This window comes from Maniola jurtina, chromosome 19, assembly GCF_905333055.1.
Source record: "Maniola jurtina chromosome 19, ilManJurt1.1, whole genome shotgun sequence".
In the NCBI taxonomy this organism is placed as follows: Eukaryota; Metazoa; Arthropoda; class Insecta; order Lepidoptera; family Nymphalidae; genus Maniola; species Maniola jurtina.
Genome location: NC_060047.1, coordinates 2,596,240 through 2,623,821, shown reverse-complemented (window position 1 = coordinate 2,623,821; position 27,582 = coordinate 2,596,240). Strand labels below are relative to the sequence as shown.

At 36.7% G+C, this 27,582-nt stretch overlaps 1 protein-coding gene across 1 annotated transcript in view; it reads left to right on the top strand.

Annotated features, from left to right (window-relative positions):
* The first annotated feature begins 13,924 nt into the window (after positions 1-13,924).
* The window catches only part of LOC123875014 (synaptogenesis protein syg-2-like), a 234,867-nt gene continuing 221,209 nt past the window's right edge, over positions 13,925-27,582 (top strand). The window contains exon 1 of the mRNA XM_045920640.1: positions 13,925-14,113. The gene's annotated coding sequence lies outside the window, so the exon portion shown is untranslated. The remainder of the gene's footprint in view (positions 14,114-27,582) is intronic.

The following is a 27,582-nucleotide window of genomic DNA, read 5'->3' as shown; positions in this document are numbered from 1 at the left end:
ACGGCAGAAAGTGTTTAAATTTAAGTGTCGGGCGCCAGAAAAAATTTCATGCATCGTTGTGTCTCAAAAGTTAAGGTGTTATCTTAGTATTTATTTGTCTTTAACCTTAAAGTTTGACATATGAACTTGTATGAGAATAAATAATACCAAGAGTGATTTGGGAAATTATCAACCATATTTTAGTTCGCCCTTTATACCTTCGTATCCTTAAGGCTGCAAATACTAAATCGACGAGCGCGGCGATGTGATGACTTACAGAATACTAGGGCTGAACATGTTTCAATTTACACAGCAGCGCAGGTCGGGCGCCAGAAAGAATTTCATGCATCGCCGCGTCTCAAAAGTCAAGACTGATGCCCCCTTTGAAGCGCAGGCTTTCGCCGAAGAGACATTCGCTCCAGCGCGAGGTGTTATCTTAATCTGGCGTCAAGACGCTCGTACGTCTGGCCATTGTGCGGGCGCTTCCAGCTCGCTGAAGTATGCAGGAACTGTCATTGATTCAATATCCAAAGATACACAGATTTTTTTGACGGCCTCCGTGGCGCAGTGGTAAGCACTGTGGTTTTATTAGTGGGAGGTCCCGGGTTCGATTCCCGGCATAAGTTTGGAATTTTATATTATTACTTAGATTATACAGGGTGTTTGGTAATTAGTATATAATGACGACACGTACCCATGCTACTTGGATCTGATAAACACAATGCTGAAGTAAAATGACGAAATAAAATTTTAAAAATTTCCATACAAGTTTTTTTTATGACCAAGTTTTCACATGGCCCAATGTGCCCTAACTCACTGAGATCGTTGGCCTCGGTCTATCTAAAGATGGCCAACGATCTCAGTGAGTTAGGGCACGGTAGGCTCATGAAAACTTTGACATATTTTTTTTAAATTTTGTATGGAAATTTTTATAATTTTATTTCGTCATTATACTTCAGTATTGTGTTTATCAGATCAAAGTAGCATGGGTACGTGTCGTCATTATATACTAATTACCAAACATCCTGTATATTATTTAGATTATACTCTGGATTAGCAGATAAGCTACTTTTTATCCCGAAAAATCAATGAGTCCCTACGGGATTTTTAAAAAAACCTATATCTAGATTTACTGATACGAAGAACTGTATGCAGACGTTTTAGCCACGCGATCGTCACCTTATACCTACTGTAGTAGAGAGGTAGGTATGTATCTCTGGAAGTGGAATCTATGGTGTGAGGGGTAATGTTTCCGAGCCTTTGACTCGACCCTTTTAGTGACGGCCTTTAGCATTTCTAATGCAGCCCCACTCTTGTAGTTATTGTAAGTGATCACAAACTGACAGCAAGTACTCACTGCTTAGCGCAAGTTATCTTGGAGCCCACTGCTTTATCAACACCAGAAAATCGTACCATTACGGAAAATAAAAAGGTTTAAACTCTTAGGTTTGACGATTATTATCGGATGTTAGTAACAGATCACCAAAAAATACCTATAAAATATAACATTATTCTAATAAGCAAGGCAAATACAACACATACAATAAGACCAATTATTAGACAAGAACACTACACATACCTTACATAAATAGGTACATTATTGTACCTATTTTTAATTCAATTTGAAGATTGATTTTTTGCATGATTTTCTGTTTAAAACAATAAAACAAAAAACAACTCCTTATTGTGCAAAATCAAGAACCCAGAAGGCAAGCAAATTAATCAAATGTCTATTGTCCGTTTCGGAGTAATTAATTTTTCTCGGCAAAACTTTAAGTACCAATATGGCCGCGCAACCCGCCTGGAGGCACCACAACACGCTTGTATCACACAAAATCTCTGCCAAAATTGGAGTTTCCTCTGCCAGCTTCCCATACGTACACTGGTATGGGAATTAATGTGTTGCTACGACACAATCTTCGAAAAGAGCAACCACCGAGTTTCTTGCTGGCTCTTTTCAAAGGAAAGGCATTCTAAATGAGTGGTAGAGACATTTCGTTAATTATACCAGTTAGAGCTTAAACGACGATTCAAAAGTTGGTAGGTAGATGTAAAAGTTTATTTGAATAAAAAAATCTCTCTATTTATATAATTCATTTATTATCTTTTTACAAAATCACTTTACTAATCTGCCAGTCAAATTGATCAAGTGATCAATTGGACTGGCAGATTCGGCTGTTGTAGTAAGACCCTCCTTTCTATAGATTGATTGCGGTAGTCTTAGCGGCAAAACGCTAAACAGTTCCCCCATTATTGAATTATGAATTTTATCTCACAAATCACGGGATTAAAGCCACCGCAGTAGTGAGACGCGGAAGTTTCTCGAAAATTTCAACTTTGTTTTAAAGTCATTATTCATCCTTTTGTTGCGAGCGCGGTGTTACAACGAAATTTCACGACAAAAAGAAATTGTTCCGACAAATTAAAACGCTTTGTAACGTAAGGCGCTGCTTGCCGATAAAGAGTTTCAGATTTTAATTATTTACAGCATTTAGGTACAGGTTGGTTTTATTTTACGGAAATATTTGTTTACCAAATCGCAAAACACCATTATTATCATCAGTAACCTTTATAATACGTTCAATTCATATTTTATATTTAATTAATGTTACATTGGATTAGGATACGAAAAGATCAATCCATTACAGAGAAGTCTCAGGGGCGCAGTGTACGTGTATGTGTGTGCGCGCGCGCGCGCGTGTGTGTGTGTGTGTGTGTGGATGTGTGAGTGGGTGCGTGGCTGTGTGTGTGGGTGTTTTTTTTTTCACCATTAAAGCAAGTAATATTAATTAATTGCTTAGACCGCACACAACTCCGAAAAGTGAGACGTGCCCGAGATCGAACTCGGGACCCGAAAAAGAAACGCTGAAAATTAACGTGCAAAAATTTACCTCCGTATAATTAATGTAACCGCCACACTTTCTAAACAATAGAGGGGAAACTTCTCCCGTTTTTATTACACAAGATTACAACGCCGCTTAATTTATTCGCGAAATTTGTCCCATCGTGAAAAATCCCCCGTCACAGTCGCCAACAAAAGAGTGACAAATGACTCCGAGACACAAACTTACTGAACGCACAAACTGTGAACGCCTTCCCGCCCGTGAAATATTATCTCAGGATTTCCTCCGCGATTAGAACTCCAAAAAATATTTTATGAATTATTCATTCATTCATAAACTTTTCTTCTCTCTCTTAATTTTTTAAGACACTCATTTAATTCAGAGGTTATTTTGAGTCATTGCGGGTTACTTTCCGAATAGATGTAGGAGTCTTGACATCTATTACTTTTTCTATACTTAATAAATAAAATTGGGGTGTCTGTCTGTAATTTCGAAATAACTACCGCATATTAAGGTCATATGGTTATTTGAACGATACTATAACTGAATCACACGTTTTTGAAATTTTTGTCTGTCTGTCTGTCTGTCTGTTTGAAAAGGCTAATCTTCGGAACGGCTGAACCCATTTTGACGGGATTTTCACAGACAAGTAGAGGATTGACCAGGGAGTAACATAGGCTACTTTTTTAACCGACTTTCAAAAAGGGAGTTGTGTTTTTCTACCTATGTACACCGAAATCTCCAAGATTTCTGAACCGATTTGCGTCATTTCTTTTTTAATCGATAGAGGAACTTTGCGACATTGTTTCATAAAAAAATTGAATTCCAACTCCTCAATTCTGATGCTGCAGCGGATCTGACCAATCCACGTGGGCGAAGCTGCGGGCATCAGCTAGTACTTAATATTCTTAAGAGCCACAAGTTAAGGTCATAGCTCATTAGAGCCACCCGGCACCCGACTTGCACCACCTCGACTCGCGCGGTTAGTATTCTTTGAGCAGCGAATAGAGGTGGTATATCACCTCTACATCACCCCCCTTAGCAAAAAACAAGGAAAGAAATACAATTGGCACAATTACTTCAATTTGCCTAAACAAACATAGCAGCGACAAAGATCTCTTCAAAATTTCAAACGTATTTTAGAATATTATAAACCGCCTTAGGAATTAAGCTTGAAGATAATTCAATTTAGCGATTAAAGTACCACTCAGGATTTACTCAGCTAATTCACAGAGACCCAGTGAAAATATCACAGTGGTTTAGGCGCTACGGTGGAACACACAGAATCTGATACAAACACACATACATATTACATAGACTACTAAAATAACCATTCTGTTTGGCTTTGCCGTAGTCGGGAAAAAAGATATCCTAACGCGAAAGTTTGTATGTATGTATGAATGGATGTTTGTTACTCTTTGACGTAAAAACTACTGGACGGATTTGGCTGAAAGGAATGGAGTAAGATTATAACCCTGGATTAAGATATAGGCTAGTTTTATCCCGGAAAATCAATGAGTTCCTACGGAATATTTATAAACCTATATCCACGGGAACGAAGTCGCGGGCATCAGTTAGTAATATCATAATATCTAAGTGGAGTGTACCTGACACCTAGGGTCTCGCAGTTGATCGGTTTTATTCTTTGATTCAGAGTGTGAAAATCAACGTAGACGCAGTCGTGATTATCAACTTGTATTGATAACTCAAAATTTAAAAAACCGACACAATTAATTTTAACCGATTAACACAAAAACCTCTATAAGAAAACTAGAAAAGAGCTGATAACTTTCAAACGGCTGAACCGATTTTCTTCGATTGTAGCTAAGAACACTCTCGATCAAACCACCTTTCAAACAAAAAAAAACTAAATTCGTTTAGCAGCTACGATGCCACAGACAGATACACAGATACACACGTAAAACTTATAACACCCCTCTTTTTGGGTCGGGGGTTAAAAATATGAATTCGCTTCCGGTGTTATTTTCCTTCAACACCTACAGTGAAAGTGAATGGTTGCCCACTTACATTGAAAGCAAGAGTGAATAGGCATATTCTATACAAGGGCTCTCTAACGTGGGGTGCATCATTAATTTCTCTCAGGTTATTTTTAAATACGTATTTTTGAAAAATATACTTATAAATAAAAGTAAGAAAAACTCGATTTTATTTTGATCGAGGGTGTTCTTAGCCATAATCCAAGAAAATCGGTTCATCCGTTTGAAAGTTATCAGCTCTTTTCTAGTTACTGTAACCTTCACTTGTCGGGGGTGTAATAAATTTTTAATTTAAACTTGCATACTGTTGAAGTACTAAATATTTACGAGTATATAACTTTGTATTCATAAGCCGCAGTATTAATTCAAAAAGTTTTCAAATAATAATATATTAAAGTTTTTATAGAATTAAATTAATTTAATACGTTCCTCCATAAAATACACGTTGAATAAACGTTATTTAAACTTTGAAAAAGAAACATGTTAAACATTTTGTTACAATGCATGGTTTTAATCTAGTTTTAGACTGTGCAAGCCAAATGTGAGGTTTGGCGCTCGTATAATGCGAATATTTAATAATTCCTTAAAACAAATAGTCACAAAATAATGTTTGTAGTTCTCTAAATAGTACAAAACGAAGTCGTAATCCACGTTTGTTCGTTTGATTATAACTGAGATTTTTAAAATAACCTCACTTGATAACCGTCGTTGGATACCAAACCAAGTATTCCTTTACAAAATCTCTATACTGATACCTATTATACATGCGATAGTATGTCTGTTTGTCTACCTGTCTGTATACCTGTCTACCTATCTGTCGTACACTGAGCGAGTATTTTTACCACAAAGAGATTGTCGCCGTGCGAGCTTTTTGACAACCTCCCTAATACAGTCAGTATAATATGTGACAGTGGTAAGCGCTGTGGCCTTATAGTGGGAGTCCCGGGTTCGATTCCTGGCAGGGGTTTATAATTTAATAACTTCCTAACTTCTTGTCTGGTCTAGTGGGAGGCTTCGGTCGTGGCTAGTTACCACCCTACCGGCAAAGCCGTGTCGCCAAGCAATTTAGCGTTCCAGTACGACGCCGGGTAAAAACCAAAGGGTTGTGGTTGTAATAAAAACTGCCATCGCCCTTCCAAGTTAGCCCGCTTCCATCTTAGACTGCATCATCACTTAGCACCAGGTGACATTACAGTCAAGTGCTAACTAGTATCTCAATTTAAAAAAAGAGTGTTTTTCTTGGGACTTGTCGCTGTGACAAATAAGTTTGTGATCCACGCGTTACGAACTTATTTCGATTTTAGTATCGATTAAAAAGTGAACGACCCGTTTATAATGTTGCATCATAGATTCTACAAAATATCTTTATTTGGACGTGGATTCCACAAATTAATTTAGTAAAAACATCGTACACCACGCCGATATGCCAAGGTGGTAATCAACAAACATCCATAGTGACGCCCCCATACGCTGTTATCGATGACCTCCAACGTTTATGAGAAATTCGTGCCGGAGTTAATCTTCCCCACTTCCGTTATCGATAAACTGAATTTTCACGTTGGATATTTTGCTTTAGGCCGCGATTTTAGGTTGAAACTCGTTTTGACTTGGAATATTTATCATCATGTCATTGGGTCTGACTATGATGGCAACTGAATTTTAGACCATTTCGACCACGGGGGAGCACAGTGGTTATGTCGGACTCCTACCGACTAAAAACCTCACAAAGTTCCATCCCACCGCTGATGACGGAGCACAAGGGACCGAAAACACCTCGTTACTCCGCCAGCGGATGTCCGCCGCAGCAGACCCACCACTGGGACACTACGTGCCCCCAAACACCGTTAGAGGTATGCCGGTACCACGGACCACACTGTGATTTGTGAACGACGCGGACCGAACAGAGAGAGCCCTATGCTAACTTCTTTCCGTGGATAGAGTATAGTTATAGTCGCTTCCTCGTCAGCGGTGGGACAACTACCTAACCGTTGACCCATCGAAGCTTATTGAAAAACCGAAACACGTCGAAAATTTTGATGAAAGCCGCGATTTTCGGTCGAACCTCGTTTCGATTCCGAATATTTCAACAATTGCCGTATTATTTGCTTTTAAAATTTTACACATTCGGTTGGGATTATGTACCTACATACGCCTGGATGTATTTTAGTGATTAAAATTAATAAAAGCAGATGAAACAAAACTCAAAAAAAAAAGTAGTGAACCGACTTCAAAAGAACTGATTTTTTTTAAATGTTTAGGGTTCCGTACCCGAAGGGTGTCAACGTCTATTAGTAGTAAATGTTATGGCCCCTATTACTAAGCCTCCACTGTCCGTCCATCTGTCCGTCCGTCTGTCCGTCCGTCTGGCTGTATCTTGTGAACCGTTATAGGTAGAGTTGAAATTTTCACACTAGATATGTGTATTTGTAATTCCGCTATAACAAAAAATACTAAATTTAAAAAATGGCTGCCATGAAAATTTAAATAAAACAAGTCGCACTTGGACAGGTGTTCCATAGAAAAGCAATAGAATTGGAACTATTTATAGATATAACTTTATAAGGACCATCCCTTTATTCATAAGCCCATTTGAATAACAACATCCACTTTCCACTTAGTTTAATATCAAGAGAGCTTTTAACTAAATGAATAATAATATTCAATAATTAAATAAATACTCGAAATCTAGCTCGCCATAAATTACGCTTTGATACTAAGTTTCGAAAATTGAAATTAATCGAGCTATTTGAAACTCTATTAGCAACTATTTTGTTTTCGAAAATGATGACCTAAAATTTACATAATAATAATTTGGTAAAGAGAATAATTTAATTTGAAATTATAATATGATCTCTGAAGCACAAAGGTTCAATGTTTATTTCAACTCAATGTTTGCAACACCGTCAGGCGAATGAATGGATGGATGAATATATTATGTGCTCCATAGTAGGAAAAAATACTTAATTACAGGAAAAAATGGCGTGTGGGGACGCCTGGCCGAAGCTTCTGCGCATTTTTTAATGGAAATATACACTGGTTAACAGGGCTCTCTCCGTCACTTACTCCATACAATCGTAGTTCCAATTTCATTTGAATATTAAGCAACCATCCATGAAATTTTGCAGATATATTCTGGAAACTAATATCTGTGTCTGTGGTGATTTAGATTTTTCTAAAAACATGTAGTTTTAAAATTACAGGGGCTCAAAGATTTGAATGTGAATTTATAAGACCGCGTAACATTGAAACCGAATATTTTAACAGAAATCTGGTAAACCACAGGCATAGATATTAGTTTCTAGAATATGTCTGCAAAATTTCATGGACTTTGGTTACTGAAATTGGAACTACGTTTGTATGGAGCGAGTGACGGAGAGACCCCTCTTAACGCGGACTTAAATACTAGTACATTTTATACGAAAAACAAACAAATAAATCGCCTTAACAAACAATCTTCAATCAAAAAAAAAAGTCAATTATAAAAGCATTATAAAAATATAAAATGCTAAGAGATCGAGCCATTGTTTCCGCTATCATCTTCAATAGCAATTTTCTGTTAATAGGATTACGGGATCGTGAAAGACATCAATAATTCAATAAGTCACAGAGTATACAAGCAAATTAGGACTTTAAATGATACCCTGTCTCGTTTGAATTCCGAATCATCCGATTTGGAAAATATTGTACTTATTGGAAAAATTACTTTGTACTTCTTTGTTAAAGCTTTTCTCTTTGAAACAAAATGCGACGTGTAGCACATCTTTTACATAATATACATAGCATTTTCAGGGTTAAATTTTTAACCCCCGACCCAAAAAGAGGGGTGTTATAGGTTTGAAGTGTGTATTTGTCTGTGGCATCGTAGCTCCTAAACTAGTGAACCGATTTTAATTTAGTTTTTTTTTGTTTAAAAGGTGGCTTGATCGAGAGTGTTCTTAGCTATAATCGAAGAAAATAATCGGTTCAGCCGTTATCAGCTTTCTTCTATTTACTGTAACCTTCACTTGTCGGGGGTGTTATAAATTTTTAATTTACCGCTGTGAGGAGGTGGGGGGGGGGGGGGGGGGGAGGCAGTTGGAATTTTATAAATTCTAAATCTCTGATCTGGTCTAGTAGAAGGCTTCAGCCGTGGCTAGTTACCACCCTACCAGCAAAGCCGTGCCGTCAAGTAGTTTAGTTCCAGTACAATGCCGTGTAGAAACCAAAGGGGTGTGGGTTCAATAAAACTGCGATACGCCTTCCAGGTTAGCTCGCTTTTATTGTAGACTGCATCATGATTAACCACCAGGTGAGATTGCAGTCAAGAGCTAACACACTACACCCCCTATGGGCAACTGAAAGCTCAGCCAGTCACTTCCACGAAACTTTGTCATTAGGAATTCATCAATAGGTAATTGTATAATAGTCTACACTTAATAAATGTGTTTGTATACAATGTTTAAATTTGTTAAATCTGCCTGAACCATATTAAAGCTCGTTCACACAGGTTGCGTAAGCGTAGACGAAGCGCGTGCCATTGCGTTGTAATGTATGGAACTGTATGAAAATGGTACAGTCGACTGCAAAAGTCCATATAGAATAAGTAAACAAGTTACCTTGCATGCAGTCTGTCACGCACACACTTGCACTGTAATATTATACAAGTCATTCAATTTGTAAGCCTGAGAGTAACATCTAAAAATTCATATATAAAGCAAAAGAGTTGAATGGCGCAGCGCGGGGGTACCCGGACTGCAAACGCGGTTGTTTCTGGTTCGAATCTCGGGTCCGTGTAAGCTTTTTTTCTGTTTTTATTTTTTGAGTGATACGTTTTGACTTATAATAGCTTAAGTGGGTAGTTTAAAAAATCGCAGTTACGAAGTTAGATAAATTATGGTTACTGAGTACCGACGGACAAAAGATTTTGACAGTCGTTACTTGCAAAGGCTACAATATTAATTCATGTTGTTTCTTGAGTCTTGAAAACGTTTTATTTTACTTGTCTTCAAGAATAATGCAGGCTAATGTGTATTGTTGATACATAATCTCGGATACAATATTTTAAACTTGCAATGAAACTGATTTCACCGTGAGTATTGTTTTTATTGTTAGATAACGTGTATTAGGTTAAGAAATTGTGTTCATAAACATAGCATTACATAAAGTTTTGTGAGTAAATAATACTTGTAGAGGCGTTGGACCAGCCCCACGTTGGGCGCCAATTTGTAGGAGTGTTGGACCAGCCGCACGTTGGATCGCCAATTTATAGAGGCGTTGGACCAGCCGCACGTTGGATCGCCAATTTGTAGAGGAGGTTAGGCAGGCGATGAAGAAAACACGAGGTCGAACTAGACGGAAACTATATATATTGCTTCACCACTTAGTTTAGGTACAATCTTATAGTTTGACACTTCGTAGGCTTCCAGAACGCCCTGTTCCAGCAGATGTGGATGCAGGAGTTCGTGCCACCTATGAAGGTTGGTAGGTTTCCGGAACGCCCCGTCCCAGCAGATGTGGATGCAGGGGTTCGTGCCACCTATGTCGTTGGTACTACTGAAACTAGCGTTTAACTCTGTCCCAACAGATGTGGATGCAGAGTTCGTAACTCGTTTGAGTACCGAGCGAAGGAATCCGGAACTGACTCGGAATTCATTAGGAATTGATTAGATTGATTTGATTAGAATCGATTGGAATGATTTTACAAACATATGCTAGCCGATATATACAACTGACCCGCAGTTCACGGTAACGCGAAGTAACAGGTAACTAGCGCCATCTAGTTATCGGGTCGAGTACTGAAATCGGTGTTACAGTCTCCCCCTCTGTCTGCGAAGTCGTCCCGACGAGAGAGACAGGAAGTTAGTTGTAGTCGTTCTTTGGAGATCTTCCTCGATGGCATCGAGGAATTGTCGTTGTTAGCCTTGGTAAGAAATTATTCTCGTCCATCCAATCTCTTAAATCTTCGTTCAGGCTTTGTGTTAACAAAGTGCTTATCCACCCTCCCCCTGCACGGAAACTGCTCCAAGGACAAAGTAGCTTGCTTCCCATTAGGATTAAACACGTTTTCGTTCTTGGTAAGAAAAAATTTGGGTGCGTCGCCATAGTTTTCCAGCTTTCCATAGCATCTTCATATAGAGCATCTAGTACAGGATAATAATCATCAAAAAGTTCAAAGTGTTTCCTCTTCAGTGGGCTGAGTGCCAAAGAGATGAGCGGACTATAAGGTTAGTCTGACAGCGTATTTGTCTGACTGTCTTCATGAAGCGAAGGCGAAGATACTGGTTCCATTCTAACAGAACGCATAGTGACAACAGTGACATCAAGGTAGTTCAGAAACTCTCTCCACAGAGTTTGAAGATGTTGTGTGGATCCACGTCCACGGAGATCCACGTTTCGTCAAAGACTAATTCCTCGTCGTCCTTCATAAGTCGCTTGTAGTCGCGTCGGCCGTTGCGTCGGATCGGCCCCACGTTGGGCGCCAATTTGTAGAGGCGTTGGACCAGCCCCACGTTGGGCGCCAATTTGTAGGAGTGTTGGACCAGCCGCACGTTGGATCGCCAATTTATAGAGGCGTTGGACCAGCCGCACGTTGGATCGCCAATTTGTAGAGGAGGTTAGGCAGGCGATGAAGAAAACACGAGGTCGAACTAGACGGAAACTATATATATTGCTTCACCACTTAGTTTAGGTACAATCTTATAGTTTGACACTTCGTAGGCTTCCAGAACGCCCTGTTCCAGCAGATGTGGATGCAGGAGTTCGTGCCACCTATGAAGGTTGGTAGGTTTCCGGAACGCCCCGTCCCAGCAGATGTGGATGCAGGGGTTCGTGCCACCTATGTCGTTGGTACTACTGAAACTAGCGTTTAACTCTGTCCCAACAGATGTGGATGCAGAGTTCGTAACTCGTTTGAGTACCGAGCGAAGGAATCCGGAACTGACTCGGAATTCATTAGGAATTGATTAGATTGATTTGATTAGAATCGATTGGAATGATTTTACAAACATATGCTAGCCGATATATACAACTGACCCGCAGTTCACGGTAACGCGAAGTAACAGGTAACTAGCGCCATCTAGTTATCGGGTCGAGTACTGAAATCGGTGTTACATACTCCAATACTCGAATAAGTGATCGAAGGAATATGCATAAAATTTAGACAAGATACTTAGTAGGTTAAAGTGTTGTTTTATTTGGTGTTATATTAATCTCACTGTTTGGTTTTTAGTGGATCACCGAAAAGCGTTGGGTGTCGCGCCACGAAGAAGAAGGTAATTTAACATCTAGACCGCGAAGTGGCCACCCGCGTCATAATAATGATTCACAGCGGAGATCTATGGTCGAAAAATATGAAAATGTTGTCCCAAACATGGAATCTGGACGGATATCTGTCAATATGTGGGGCTGGATGAATGCCGCTGCACCTGGTGAACTAGTGTCAATTGTAGGGCGCGCCACAGCTGCACATTATGTGGAAGTGTTACGTGACAGCATGTTGCCGACTGTGTGGTGTGTGTATCCGGTTGTTAATATGCCACAACTATCATTTGTGCATGATAACTGTCCTGTGCATCGAGCACATAATATAGTGCGTGATTGGCTTAATGAAAGCCCAGACATAACTATTATTCCCTGGCCAGCAAGATCACCAGACGGGATATGCGAAATGAGATGACTGCAGAGGAATTAGAGGCTCACTATATGGAAGTATGGGAGAATATTAGAAGAACGGATATCTGTTTCAATATAGTCGGATCCATGCGGTGGCGCTTGCTTGCTTGGAGGTTATATTAAATACTATAACAATTTATTTATAAAGTTATATCCATTTTACTTTTTAAGTCTTTAAACATAGAACATAAAGTATTTTCTTTTCTTAACTTATATTATGTTAATAATAATAGGTAATATCTTACTAAAATTAACAGACAACAAAAGCAGCGCCACCGAATGATTACTAGTTTTTGTAAGGTTTAGCTTCAATTTTCTTTTCTTTATGAAAACGATTACTTAAGCTGTAACCTTTAAAATAGATTGAAAAAAAAATAGCTAATATTATCTATTTATTACTTTTTAGCAAATGTAAAAAGATAACAATGAAAAAATTACAATAAAGTCGATTATCTAGTAAAAAGTGTTTTTTTCTTATTTACTCTTTTTATATTATCAATAAAGAATAATTATATAAACAAAAAGTCATTTTATTAAAAACTAAAAACAATGCAATAAGAGATTCGAACCTAGATCATTTGGAGCTAATGCATTGTGTGCCGACTATATTACTACGACACTGAGAGTGAGTATACGCAGGGATATGAAATAAACAATCACTTAAAGTCAGTAGATAGGTCGAATAGGAATAGAAATATTTTAAACTTAATGGTTGTTGTCTTAAGGTTGCTATTGTAGACATTTTATGGAAGTATTCAACTGAAATCGTTTGAACCTTATGTAGTTTACTTAAGGTTGACAATATTATTGACAGTTAATATTTATTTGTGTGAGTGAGCATGCGAGTGATTCAAAGCATTGCTTGCTGCACGGTTTTAGCCTTTAAGCTATGTATGGACTTTCGACGTCGACCGTACACCGCTTGCGTAAAGCGTAGACGTATCATGCGTAACCCGGTGTGTTAGGGGCTTACGCGCGTCACTACGCACGTGTCACGTGTACGCAATTGGTTTGAATTGGTTTTTAAGTGTAAAGCAAATACTAAACCCTAAAGGATTTCTGTAGTTACACAGAATGACATAACGGCGCTACCAGTTTATGGTAATTCTCGTAAGTCGATTTTGTATATCCTATCCAATGATATTACAATTTTATTATAACATCATTGATCCTATCCTTGTTTATAAAGATTGATATTTGGCCTAACCAAAGTCGTCAGCTGGCCTATAAAATGGCTCTACAAAACTCTACAATAATCAAGATATTATTTACTGAAAACGATTTTGACAAGATCTGAGGAGAACTTTTGCACGGCCAATGCGCTAATTTGGATCTCAGTAATTAATATGTACCTACAGTGGCTGAGTTTACCTGGGAAGGGTGGGCCGGGGTGGAGCGGCCCACTAAAGGTAAGGGTAGGTGAGGCATCGGCGAGTCAAGCCAGTCAACCGCGGACCGCGGACGTGGACGCACGTGTGTTATCCATGCATGCATGACAAAACTTGAAACACGCGCGTAAATATCCAAGTGGTAAACTTATAGTGATGGGAATGCAGTACTGTTTAAAAAAACTGAAATTTACAGTTCTCTATTATAGTTACTCGAATGTTATGTGGTATGTTACCTAAGTCGCAGTTGGGATAGGTTAGTATAATAATTCTGTTGGCACAACACTAACTGTGGTTTAATGTATTAATGCGGCATGACGTAGCTTGCAGGTTAGCACTTGTGAGTTTGCGAGCTTTTTTTGATTGCATTGTTATAGAGACGGGCGGCGGTGTTATTTTTAGCCGTGTTAATTAAGTGAGTACATAAAAATTGTGTAGGACATAAATTATTACACAACATCATGTGAGCTTATTTCACTGTAAATTATAAATAGGTAGGTAATTAAAATTAAATTTGGGCATTTAAGTGTGAAGGCCTCTACAATTACGATAAAAGTTTTTAAAGCTTCCAATTTAGTAAGTAACAACCTTAAACGGGATTATGCATGGTTAAAAATTGTTAATTACTTAATTACTTTTCTTTATTTAAAAAATAATATTTGAATTACTTATTTAAAATATTTTAAATTAAATTATTTTATTAATGAACACATAACTAGCAAGTCAGTCCTAGTTTTGCTTATAGGTATATGTATAATGACTTTATGCTTATAGAAAATAGAAATGACTTTCTCAAGAAACAGTCTATTTATTAGTACAGAATAGTATAGAAACCTTTACCACAGAAAATCTATCTATTATGTATATTTATCTACATTTATATGTTGTTAATATATAGATCGTTCGGTATATATATTAATGAAATCTTGATTACAATCCGTCCAGCACTTTTGAGATTAGAGCTTTAAAACAAACATCCACTGCAGCCTCATTCAATGTGTTGTTGATATTTTAATTTTAAAACCTATTATCTACGTAGGGTACTATTCAATTAAGTTGTTACCATGTTTGCTAACAATGCTGTCAAATACAGATAACTTTTAAATTAGTAAATAAACGGTCTTATTCAATATGAACTCTTGTTTCTTATTTTTTGTTTATTATTATTATATTATTATGAAGTATCACTTATTTAGTTGCTTCAAAGGGAATTGTCTCATTTTGGTTGTAAATTATTATGATTCATGTTATATACCACACACACATACAACAGTAGTACACGTAGTATAGTAGTATAGTAGTACATGTAGTGTTAGTTTTACTATAAATATTCAAATTTCGATCATCATCATCATGATCAACCCATCACTGGCCCACTACTGAGCACCGGTCTTCTCACAGAATGAGGAGGGTTTAGGGCCTTAATACTTCTTAACTTTAGGCCATAGTCCACTACGCTGGCTCAGACAAAAAAAAACTATAATAACTCTTAATTATTGTTTCAACAAGTGTTATTTAAAGCATTTTTGTATACATTCATATAAAAATTGCGGTAATTCTTATGAGTTATGAGTTTCACTTTCACAATTACAGTCGATTTGATTTGTAAGTCTACGAATTGCTACGCGGATGCTACGGACTACGGATTAGCTACGTAACTATCCATACTAACGTATGTCCGTCTGTCGGTCTTTCTGTTAGCTTTTCACAGCCCGTTCTCTAACTAATTTAGTCTCAAGGTAGGTATAGAGTTAGCTTATATCTCGGGGACAGACAAAAGCAACTTTTTGTTCTGAAAAATAAAACATTCCCTCGGAGATTTTTGTATATTTTTTATTATTTTTTTGTATATTTTTTTTTATTTTATTTTCTATTTGGTATAAAGATAGCTTTCATCCCGGGAACAGATATAGGCTACGATCCCGAAAAATCGTATAGTACCTACCCATGGGATTTAAAAAAGAACCAAAACTTACGCGAGCATCTAGATATGAATAATTTTTTTCTAGGATGCAACCAATTTCTAGTGTTTTAAAAGTATTTTTCGTTTATTATCAAGTTAGAATAAATAAATTCACGGTCTACGGTTATCACAATATTTGATTTGTAGCAGCCCTACGAAGTTGCTACGCGGACGCTACGGACTACGCATATCCTACGTAATGTGAATAACTAAAATATAGAAATAGATATATTGGATAGAATCAGGCGTTACTTTGCGGAAGTTCATGTTTAGCAAGTAACAGTTAAAAATTGTTTTAATCAAAATAATTTTTAACTGTTTCTTGCTAGAAATAGATATGTTTTTTATTAAATAGACTTTCACAAGTGCTTTTGAATCATCTTTTAATCTACCACTTAGGGAGGTCCTAAACTAAACTAGATAATGATATCCGGGACACTGTAAATAGTATGGGTAGTTTGGATTTGGACTTTAAAAAACTTTTTTTGATACTAACGCTCTAATTTTAGGGCGATTTTCTTTGACCTTTCCCTATTTTTTCAAACAATGTTACTATTCTCATTTTATACTAAGTGGAATAAAAAGTTCTGGCTAGTAAATAAACAGCTTATATTAAAGCTAAGCTGAGAAAATCTAATTAAACTTAAATGAAAAAATCCAGTGTAGTTTAAAGTTGGTCTTAGTTACTTACATTCTTCACATTTAACTTTATAATAAGTAAATATACTACAAAGTTATAGAAGTTCATGTAACTGTATTTTAAAAAGTGAAGACCAATTCGTTCGCTTGCTGACACTGCCCCCTGAAACAGTTTTCATTTCATCAGGAGGCAGGGCCTCACACCAAAGTCTGTAAATAATGTTCTGCTAAGATCATAAAGATTTATTTATTTATTTATTTATTGTGTGTGTGATACGCGTAGCGACACAGGCTACATAGATTTTGGCGCGAGATTTTGACACCTACGGCGTGCTTCAAAAAATGGCGGGCTGTTACTAGTAGTAGATAAATGAGCATCTAATGTCGAAGAATTAATTAAAGACCCGCCCATGCTCCGCCACATAATAAAGGTCTTGTGTCAAAGTAATTTCTCAGATCGGATCACCATTCTGAAAGCCAATTAAACTCTAGTCAACTCTAAAGTAAACCTTTGTGTTATTAACGTGCTTTGTGTAGGGCTGTGCCAAATGAACTCCGGAATTCCGATGCCAGAATTTAAGTTAGTTACAGAAGTATCACATCAATATTATAAAGGCGAAAGTTTGTGTGTCTGTGTGTGTGTATGTTTGTTACTCCTTCACGCATAAACCACAGGAAGGATTTGGCTGAAATTCAGAATGGAGATAGATAATATACTGGATTAGCACATAGGCTACTTTTTATCTCTGAAAAAAGCTAGTTAAGTACCTATAAAACGTTTTAATGTTGTATTTAATGAAATTACAAACTTTAAATGAAGTTATAAACTTAAAACTATTGATTCAAGTAGCAGAACTTCATAGTATTAAATCCCATGAATAGATTCTCTTTTAATTCTTAAGACCTAAAATCATGACTCAGTCGCGGGCATCATCTAGTAAATTAACAAATGTTGTCTCTAAAATTGATTACTGTATACGATTTTCGTAAACAATTTCTAAAATTTCTTCAAGTAAATGAAAAACAATGTTTGGTTAAACCAAACATATCAATCCATTTTATGTTCAGGAATTTCCCCGTGGAACTGCCAACCCTAGTTGGAATACCTTTACGCGTGTTTTGTGAATACTGAATAATTCCTACCATTCTAACTATTGCGAATATTTGGGGAATTTGACAAAGGGCCGCTTTTCTTGCGCATACATGGTTACATTATTATTTGATACAATTATTTTGACATATTAAATTATTCACTAGCTAATGCCCGGAATTCCGCGTGAATTAAGTTTGTGAAAATCCCGTAGGAACCTAAATCTAACTAACTAACTAACTAAAAACCTAAATCTACGGGGATGAAGTCAGGGACTCTCTCACAAGTCTCATTGACATATTATATTACTTCGCGGGCATCTAAATATATACAAGTGTAAATTAAAAATTTATAACACCCCCGACAAGTAAAGGTTACAGTAACTAGAAAAGAGCTGATAACTTTCAAACGGCTGAACCGATTTTCTTGGATTATAGCTAAGAACATTTTTGATCAAGCCACCTTTCAAACAAAAAACTAAATTAAAATCGTTTCATTAGCTTAGGAGCTATGATGCCACAGACAGATACACAGATAGACGCGGGTTAGTTTCGCGGGTAGACCCATCACACCCACCTTAATGTTTTATTCCGGCATAAATATGAGTAATAAGAATTATTTCCAACTTATTTCTCGTACTTACCAACTTGTATTGTTGGAAAGGAAAACGGTCAAGTGCACCTAGGAAACAAAGACTTTGCTGGATTTCTTTATCTTAGGTTCTTTATTTATTTTTCGTATCTTTCATCATTATCATCATGATCAACCCATTTCCGCCCCACTACTGAGTACGGGTCTCCTCTCAGAATGAGAAGGGTTTAGGCCATAGTCCGCCACGCTGGGCCAATGCGGATTGGCAGACTTCACACACCTTTAAGAACATGGAGAACTCTCAGGCATGCAGGTTTCCTCACGATGTTTTCCTTCACCGTTAAATCAAGTGATATTTAATTGCTTAAAACGCGCATAACTGAAAAGTTAGTGGTGCGTGCCCGGGATCGAACCCCCGACCTAACCACTAGGCTATCACAGCTTTCGTATCTTTACTACACATAATATCTATAAGTACGCGACAGCTCGAGATGGCAATCGGGCGGGGACGCCACACACACCCGCACAGCACCCGCGCTAACCCTAACCTAGGATAACCAACCTAGGATAGGTAACCTAGGATAGCGCGGGGTCGTACGTGTAGGGGTGCGTCTAAAATCAATGGACGTGCGGGGGTGTGCGGGGCGTCCCCCCGCTTCATACCCCGATTGCCATCTTGACCTGTCGTGACCTATATTAACGATGGTATACTTAACGAAGTGTTAAGCAGTGATAGCCTAATGGTTAGGAAATCGGCCTTATTTTTGGCAGGTCGTAGATTCGATCTAGGGCAAGTACCCTCTAACCTTTTGGAGTTATGTGCGTTTTTAGCAATTAAATATCATTTGTTTTAACGGCGAAGGAAAACCTCGTGAGAAAACCTCAACTTTGACCCCTAAAGGTATTAGATAGGGGTTAAATGTTTGCATATAAGTCCGTCATTTTTAAGTTATACGGGGTTAAAATATTTGTATAAAAAGCCGTAATTTTTAAGTGAAAACAGGCATTTAACAGGGCTCTCTCCGTTACTTACTCCATACAATCGTAGTTCCAATTTCATTTGAATATTAAGCAACCAAAGTCCATGTTTTGCAGACATATTCTAGAAACTAATATCTGTGCCTGTGGTGTTTTAGATTTTTCTAATTTGTAGTTTTAAAATTACAGGGGCTCATAGTTTTGTATGTGAATACTTAAGACCGCGTAGCTTTGAAACCAAATATTTTAACGGAAATCTGGAAAACCACAGGCATAGAATTAGTTTTTAAAATATGTCTGTATTTCATGGACTTTGGTGCTTAATATTCAAATGAAATTGGAACTACGTTTGTATGGAACGAGTGACGGAGAGACCCCTCTTAAGCCGTCGTCGGTTAAAAATTAAGAATCGTGTGTTTCAGGATTTTCCAAAAATTCTTTTCTCAAAGGATTTTCTGAAATTGCACCAATGTGAAGCCGGGGCTTTACATAAGTATAGAAAGACCTATAAAGTGTTAAAACTGTAAGCAATATATTTCCCAAGTTGGTTCCGTGTTGGTTCCCATAGATTTTACGTAGCATGATATTAGTCTTTTTTAGGGTCGCCACAAATTGACTTCATTAAAACGGGACGTATTTATATACGTCCTTTAAACCTAAAATCAAAAGTTTCAGTAAAACTCTCGTTTTTAACGTTTGAGTCCTTTGTTCACAAGTTATTCACAAAGTCTTTACTTTTCTCACTTATTGTTTTTTTTTTGCTATGAATTTTCAAATGGTTGTTTCCTAATGAAAACGACGATGCGAATAAGTATCTAGGTACTCAACACTGCATTACTATATTTGCAAATTAAATCAAGTACTAAGTTTTGTGTGGTTTTTTTAAATCTTTGTTTTTGACGTGACAACGTCTTATAATTCGATAGAGCCGGCTGCACGCACGAAAAAACATGAATCATGCGGCGTTACCTCGCTCTGAGGCGTTCCATGTAAGGCTTGAAGTGCAAGCGAGAGCGCGGAACGAGTGACAAAGAAGCACAATCGGCCTTTGTTGTCACGTTCAACTATCGTCAGTAAACCGACTTTACAGACAACCAATTTTTTTTTTGGGAAGAAAATGGTTTCGTTTCAAGGCTTCATTTTGCAAAATTTCGTTAAAATCGATTGAATAGATGAGGTGTAAAAAGGTTACAAAAAAGTATCACTACTAATTATTATTGTTAGTGACTTCTTTTGATTGAAGCGATGTGTTACGAATATAAAATGATTCTTAAGCCTGGAATCTGAGGTGTACCGAATCAAGGTGAAGCCCGTTGATTTTGTATGGCGCATCGCTGAGGAAGTTCTATAATAAAAGTCAAAGTCAAAGACAAAATCTTTATTCAAAGTAGTACAATTGTACTCCTTTTGATGGTCGAAATTGTTTTTGTACGATATAGTGGTGATAATTAATTAAACATAATAATAGCTCGTAGGTACCTAGGTGTCAAATTATTGTGATTCGATTCGACTTGGCTCTGAGAGCCAGCCTTTACTGACATTAGGACATTTCATTTTAATAAGAGTTGTATAGTCACCCTACATTCTTGTTACGTGTCCTATGATTTTCCTCGTAATGAGTTTTAGATGACTGTGTTTAATTTTTTTTTCGTAAACAAATATTTGTAGTCTATTTGGAAACACAAATTAACAATTAGGTACATCAACTTTTATCTGCGATTGCGTGAGTCATTTTATTTTCTTTAAATGCAGAGGCGACGATATTATTAACTAATGACCGATATTAATATCAATAGTCAATAAGAAAACAAAATGCAAATATACAAAGAATCAATAGCTTAATTTGCTATAATCCGCAGAAAAAAGTAAAACCTGTATGATACAATACACAATTGCAAAGTACTTTGCAATAATTAAGCATTGTGGTGGGCGGGTGGTGCATGTCGCTTGCTGTATGTTGTACCATACAGATTCGCCCTTTTTCAGTGGATTATTTTGATGCTTTGTATATCATGGACTTCCGCAAAGTAACGTCTGCTTCAAAAAATGCAAATATATTTAGAGAAGGCATTAAAAATTGCGGTTGATATATGGACAACGCATAACCCACGCCACAGCCTTCGTTTGTTTATGTGAATATGCATTACATAATAGGGTTATTCCTGGCAAAGTAGCGAGGAACTAGTATATATAATGTAACTAATTAAGCGCATGGGACGCATTCATTAAAGTGTCAACTATTGAAACGCCTCCGCAAATGTATTGCTTATTTAAAATTTCGCTACCGCGTGCCTTTAGGCATTTGTCCTACTGCGGACGATTTCTCGCTTATCGTTAAACTATAAACTAGGAATGAGTTGGCGCGCAACAAGAAGCGATATAGCTTTGTCGCTGGGCTATGAGTGAGTGTGCGAGTGCATCAAATTAATCCTTGCACAGACTGCCCAAGTGTTTGGACCGCCAAGAGAGTTTCTTTGAGCGAGTTTTTCTTTGGTGGCTCTTGTTGCTGCGAGAAACTAGGAGAGAGAGAGAGAGAGAGAGAGAGAGAGAGAGAGAGGAGAGCTTTCACCGGCAGTTATTTCTTTTACTGACCCGGAATAATACATTAGGTTTTTGAGCGAAAAAATATTAGGTAAAGCTAGTAAAATAATTGTTTGCTGGCGGTGGGACTACTGCCTTATTATACTATTCATTATGTAAATGCTCCCTAGTGCAGTGGTAACCGCTGGTGTGGTCTTATAGGCTGCGTGGTTTTTCCTGCTTTTTCCGCATGTTTAGAAGTGGGAGGGCAAGCGGTGCTTTCGCATGCTGCATGTTGCAACATACAGATTTGTCTATTTGGGCGGATTATAGTAAATTTAGTTTGTTTATTCCTTCCTTGTTTATTACGAACTTCCGCAAAGTAACACCTGTTTTTATTCAAAAGTTCCATGTATCGTGTCGGATACGTTACCACAGTATATACACACACTAGTCCGACGCTTTTGGTCTTGTGGTAAATGACGCGACCACGACGTTGACCCTCTGTATGTGTTATATCATAATCCATACTCTGTGACATGAGTCGGGTGAATTTGCTTTTTTTTCGGGTTCCATACCTCAAAAGGAAAAACGGAACCCTTATAGGATCACTTTGTTGTCTGTCTGTCTGTCTGTCTGTCTGACCGTCGTGTCTGTCAAGAAACCTATAGGGTACTTCCCGTTGACCTAGAATCATGAAATTTGGCAGGTAGGTAAGTCTTATAGCACAAGTACAGGAATAAATCTGAAAACCGCGAATTTGTGGTTACATCATTTAAAATAAATTAAAATGTGTTTCAATTTTCAAAGGAAGATAACTATACATAATGGGGTATCATATGAAAGGGTTTTACGTATACATTCTAAAACAGTTTTTTTATGTATAATAGTTTTTGATTTATCGTGCAAAATGTTGGAAAAAATACCCGAGTTAGGATGTCAGTGCGCGAGTCAGACTCGCACTTGGCCGGTTTTTTGTACGCATTTACACAATTTGCACATATGCGCACAAAGTTAAGAATTACCACTTTTAGTGGTAAATGTAAAGTACTAAAAAATTTGAAATTTGCGCGCGAATTGTACGAACCGCGCACATGCACACAAAAAACAAACCACGACTGTTACCATTGCGGCGCGCTGCTTTTGCGCCTTCCGTGTGTCAAAGCCTTTTATCGTTTGGCGGTACGGTTTTGATAATAAAACCGTACTTCTATATTAATATAGGCACCATACAATTCCATTAATGAATGCGGAATAACATAAAAGTTATTAGCCTAATTAAAACTTTTTAACCACCATTATATTTTTGCCTTTTGATTGGCTTATCAAAGGTAAAAATATCTATTATACGTGTTTAAAAATATCTTCATGGGTCGCTTTGACGGCGAGGTTGTTAGCTGTGTAATATTATATGTTTTAATATCATTACGTAGAAGCCATTGATATACCACGCTAAAGATATATTATTCATTAGAAATAGTATTCATATTTTAGAATCAATCGTATGTCGCAAACTTTAGTGCCCCTAAGTGGCTGACATTAAATTAAGTACACAGAAAATATTGATAATACATAATATAGAACGAATTCAAAACTATTAAAAATGATTCCGATATACCGACTTTAAAATTAGTTTTCACTAATAAAATTTTACAGATTGACTAATGTATTGGAAAATTAATGTAAATTAATGTATTGGAAATGTGAAATCTTTATGTAAACATCAATGAAATTATTCATACTTATTCTTTCATTTCTTAAATATAAATTTTTTTTTTAATTATTTTGGGTTATGATCTTTATATAGTTTGTGTCAGACGTCAATAAACGATTGCAAGTTTTTATAGTTAAGTTTAAGGTACAATAGAGCTTAGGTTAAACTAAGGTCTAAATTTTCCAGGTCTAAAATAAGTAAAAATTGTGGTCTCTATTTAATATCTTGAACTATCGTATATCAATGGCCACGCCTTAATTATTATACTCACGGTTCAAAAACGAAATCTCGTGTGAAAGTAATTTTATTCGTGCGGCTGAAAATGTACGCTCGAGGTAAAAATGTTTAATATTCCACGTTCACCTGATATTTTGATACTTTGAGTGGAATAATCTTCGTATTTATAACGTTTTGTGTTAAAATATATGGACAGGCTGGTCGAAACAATAATTATGTCGCTATGCCACGAACGGTTATGTAAGGCATACTAGCGCCCCGCCCAGAGCTTTGGGTTTAAAGTATTCTCAGATTTGTGTTATATTTTAAAAAATAGACAATGACCCAGTCATGCATGTACACAAGTATAAAAAAAAAATTAATAACACCCCCGACAAGTGAAGGTTACAGTAACTAGAAAAGAGCTGATAACTTTCAAACAACTGAACCGATTTTCTTATGGCTAAGAACACTCTCGATCAAGCCACCTTTTCAGACAAAAAAACTAAATTAAAATCGATTCATTAGTTTCGGAGCTACGATGCCACAGATAGATACACAGATACACACGTCAATCTTATAATACCCCTCTTTTTGGGTCGGGGGTTAAAAAGACGAAATTAGCTCAAAATCGTTAAAAAAAAAACAAAGTCTTTTTTCTCCTTATGCATGACCTCCTTATGACATCAACGGCAGCAACAAGTAAACTGTTAGGGTTATTGAGTTGAACTAAACACAAATAATCATAAATATTATGTTGATGTTGGTGTGATGTAGAAAAATATTGCTAGCAATTGCTAGTAACCAATTACTTTATATTCCCCTATAATATGAACATTTTACTGATAATAATGGCTAAAAAAAAATTAGATAGCAGCGATCATTTAGTTTTTTCAATGTTTGTAAGTGTCGCCTCCCAAACTCACGCCTCGCCGTCGCGCGTCATCGTTGCGTAGCTAAAATATACCTTAGGGTTCCTTGTCTTACAGCGAAATCCAAACAAGATACCATCACGTAAGACGATTCTTAAAAGCTATCTAGGGCTGTCTTCTAAACTATATTAACGTTCGGCTCTCTGAGCGGCTTTGATGAAGGATTTGCTTCTTGAAAGCTTTTGTTAAATTTTTCCCGGAAAATTCCTTTTAAAATAAATAGAAAGTGCCTTCCCGTGAACAGGGCGCGAAGACACTTACGTCATAGATAGGAAAATATTATGATAATATATGTTAAAATGGACAAGTTGAGTCTAAGGTCAAGAAAATGTGTCAATTGGCTCGTTTTATTGGGCGTTTAAATAGTTGGCGATTTGAATAAGAAGTGTTTAGATTCTGATGTCTTAGCACAATTTAAAGCGGTCGGTACCTATTCAGATTTTTGCTATTTTTCTAAACCTGTCTCGTGTCCAGCCTGTAAGACAGATGTTGTAGCGTTTATTTTCCACAAAATTATTTTTTTAGATTTCTATCTATCTAAAATAATTCTGGGAAAATTTAGATTTAATATTTTATTTATTGTTTGCAAGCTTGAACTTTGTACAGTTTATGTAAGAAGTTTAATATATTTAGAACGCTCAATAACTTTATAAGCATGAGATCTAATTTTTTGTATGAGAATGTTTCCAATATAAGAAAGAAAGGAAGAAAGAAAAACGTTTATTTTTACCCGACTACGGCAAAGCCGAAAGGAAGGGTTATGATTTTAGCAGTCTATGTATGTATGTATGTAAATATGTATGTATGTTTGTATCCAGATTTTGTGTGTTCCACCGTGGCGCCTAAACTACTGGGCCGATTTTGATGAATGAGGTGTCAATCGATTCTTTGTAATGGCCCGGGTGACATAGGCTATACTTTATACGAAAAAAATCGGCCTGACGGAAGTTACATCAAAAAAGTGAGTGTCTCAAATTTTTTTTTATTGCTATTGTGTCGAGTGGGATGTCCAACAAAAGAGAAAAAAATTCTGAGTTCATAAATATAAATTTAGTTAGTATTAAAATATACCAAGCGACAGAAACCCCATTTTACTATAATTAAATTCGTTTCGATTAGACATAACCGATGGCGCCACTAGCTGCTTACAACGCATAGCTCATAGAATTTCTCATATAGTACGTAGTTGAATACAGTTCTTGCACCCTATTAATTGATTATTCTTTTTATTATTTAAATATATAGTATATAGTTATCATTAAAATATACCAAGCGACAGAAATCCCATTTTATTATAATTTTATTATTTCTCATACAGCAGCGCCACCTATTGGCTATTTACGAGACCTCAGTTAATCGTCGCATCATAGACTTATTAAAACGGAAAAGTTTCAAATAAAAAAAAGTTGAAAAAACTATAACCCGACTACGGAAAAAATAAGACAACTTGAACCCGACTTGGTACAAGTAAAATAAACTAAAAAGAAAGAAACAAGATTGTGCTTAGTGCTATCATCGTCTTGATTGAGATTCAACACAAAGGCCGTGGTCGTGCGTTGTCGACAGCAAAAAGAAAATATTCTAATTTGGTAGACAAATAAAATCACTGGGAATTCCGTCAATCAAGGATAAGAAATACGCTGTCGACAACGCACGACCACGGCCTTTGTGTTGAATCTCAATCAAGACGATGATAGGCACTAAGCACAATCTTGTTTCTTTCTTTTTAGTTCATTTTACTTGTACCAAGTCGGGTTCAAGTTGTCTTATTTTTTCCGTAGTCGGGTTATAGTTTTTTCAACATTTTTTTTTAATTTGTGCTACATATCAAATATTATAGAAAAGGGTTGGTTATCCCGGCGCTTCCTTCACTTGAGTCGCACACAATATCCGCTCTGCCCAGTCAAATATCTTTGGTCGGGAAGAATTGTTGCTGTTATGCATTTACGCTTCTTTTTGTTCCCAAGAGCTTCTTGTGTTCTCGACGGATTTAATATTTTGTAGTGAGATTTAATAATTGTGTGCCGGTATTTGACGATCGATTTTATTGAATTCTGTAAAATGCCATTTACATTAAAAAATAAACGCTAAAATTCCCATTACGTGTTTGGAATCAGTTACAATTTGCCTACTAGGTAGATGACACAATATCATCGGCGAAGATTTAGGTTTCATAACTATCCCGATTGATTTTCCGAGACAAAAAGTAGCCTATGTCCTTTCTGGGAGTGCAACCTATCTCTGTAACCATCAAAATCGGTTGTAAGCTAGCAAGCAGACAGACAGACACACTTTCGCATTTATATTATTAAATTATTATTAATGTATATTTTATTTAGGTATAGTATTGCTGTGTACAACTGTACACCTATTAGGGGTTGTCACTTAGATTAGGATCTTTTGTTTTTATGTTTGTACCATTTTTAGTAACAACCTGTTTTGTGTACCTTTTCAATAAATAAATAAATAAATATGGATGATTGAAGAGATGATGCCTGTGATTTCGTTCAGTTGGATTATGAGAAAATTTTGGTTTTCCGGGATTGCCTATGTCATTTCCCAAGGCTCCGATGCACAAAATCATATCGATCCATTGTTCGTGACACAGGTTTTGCTATTACTACTGGCCCCAACTTTTAAATTGCTTATATTTATGTTGCCTGTCGTTTGGAGTTATAAGTGTAACGATCATCATCAAGCGTTTGATGTCGTTTGTCCACCTTGTGGGGATAAGTGCGAGGTCTTTTATTTTAAAATTGCTATATTCATGTAATAACTTATTTAAGTACTTACTCATTAATTATTATTATATTATATTCATTAAATCGCGTCGAATCTTATCAAGTTTGTTTCAGTCTTTATTTATTTTCATAAATCCTGTTTATTTGTGACTTCAAATGGTTTAGGCAATTCAATTCTAATAGAAAAGATTTCTATGAAATAATTCTATTAAATAATTTATAGCCAAATGATGGCTTCGTGGAACTTCGTTTGAAAGGGATTATTTATCAAGTAAATAACTTTATTTACGTGGCTTTATACCACATTAGCCATCTGTTGTATCAAACCTGGTAAAATAAAC